We start from the raw sequence: 1,828 nt of genomic DNA on the forward strand, positions 1-1,828 counted from the left end.
ACATAAACGCAACATCCAGCTTTGGATTGAAAATGAGGATAGAGAAAGTAGAAGGGAATAGAAAAGGGGCTACTGTCATTTGCCTAATCTTTCTACGTACGTGCCCATTTCAAATGAATCCATTTCACAGCACCCACTCCAGAATGTTGTGCCACATTCTATAGCAAAGCCATTGATGTTAATGTTAGCAACAGTACAATAATATTAATTCTTCCATGAACAATAATTACTCCTTTTGCTTACCGATGTAAGCTGTTTTTAAGGCACACCTACCTTACATCTCGCTCTTTTTCTATAATATACTTAATTTTCATAACTCCATAACTGTATAAATAACAAATGATATATTCTTTGTACAGTATAGTAGACACTAATAAGGCTTCAGCTCTCCGGGCCGTGTCAGGACTGGTAGAATGCACTCATTACCTATGCACTTTATATTGAAAGTGGGAGATTACTCTTCGTTACATTGCTTGGTTTCCCAGAGGCACTCCATCCTCTTCATAGCCTTCTGTTGATTCCTTTTTCATGGTCTGGGCTCACTTTTTTTTTTCTCTTTAAATAAATACTATATATTCCTGAACATTCTATAACCTCTTTCTCGATTCTAATTTCTTTGGTATAAAGCTGTTGAACACTTTTGTTTGTCTTCATATTCATCCTTAACCCTATCTCTGCATCTCTCTATAACTGTAAAATCATCTCCTGAAGCTCATCTGTAGGTTTGCTGAACACAAGTCATGATGTCATCCATAAATTAAAGGTACCTCTGTGAATATTGTATTTGTCTTGTGTAACCTCTTAACTCATTCCTGACACAGTATCCAGCGATACTTAAATCATCGAGAAGACCGTATCATTGCTTGCTTGCTTAATCATTACCATGCAGACTTAATCACAAGGCTGGATCAGAAGTCATAAGTAATGGTATTGTGGCTTTAGTCAGCATTCATAGGCTCACCACATGTGATCTGGAATTCATACCTTGTCCTAAATCTACTACCTATAATATGTTTATCATAATACTTAAACATACTGCTAAGATATTTGTGCAGAGTGGACTTGAATGCTGGCGTAATAGGCGAGGTAACACACTATATGGCAGGTACAGTACATGAAAACTTATGAGCTGGATTCAAGAAATGACCACAAGTAGCTCGGCCACAGTGCCATATAGCCATTAGGCCATAGCTGAGCGCGATAACGCAAAAAAAAAAAAAAAAAAAAGAAAAAGAAAAAACGATAACTGATAAATCGATAACGATAACCTTATCGGCGATAACCGATAATCGATTACTGGCGATACAATTATCGTCCGATAACCAATAAATCGATAAATCTAAAATTCCAGTACTAGCGATAACGATATTGATATTTTAAATAAAAAAAAGCCGCGAAATCCAGATCTTTATTTTTTTATCTTTATATTAGGAAACTTAGAATAATCTTAGGAAAAAAAAAAAACTTTTAACTCAATGTTTATCCTGTGTCTGCCTTCGCGTAGCGACTAGTCTCGCTTCCTTGGCTCGCCGATTGGAGTGGATTGTCTTCCTATTATACAGATATTCATATCCCTCTTTGACCTCAAGATCAACAGTAAGGAAGAACAAAAGAGGGAGGGTGAGAGTTGCTTACAAATACAATACTTATATATATATATATATATATATATATATATATATATATATATATATATATATATATATATATATATATATATATATATATATATATATATATATATATAAACGAAAATAACGGAACAATGAAGAAAATGCAAACACAGGTAAGTAATAATAATAATAATAATAAACGGTTTATTATTTAG

The sequence above is a fragment of the Scylla paramamosain genome, chromosome 2, assembly GCF_035594125.1.
Source record: "Scylla paramamosain isolate STU-SP2022 chromosome 2, ASM3559412v1, whole genome shotgun sequence".
NCBI classification, from domain to species: Eukaryota; Metazoa; Arthropoda; class Malacostraca; order Decapoda; family Portunidae; genus Scylla; species Scylla paramamosain.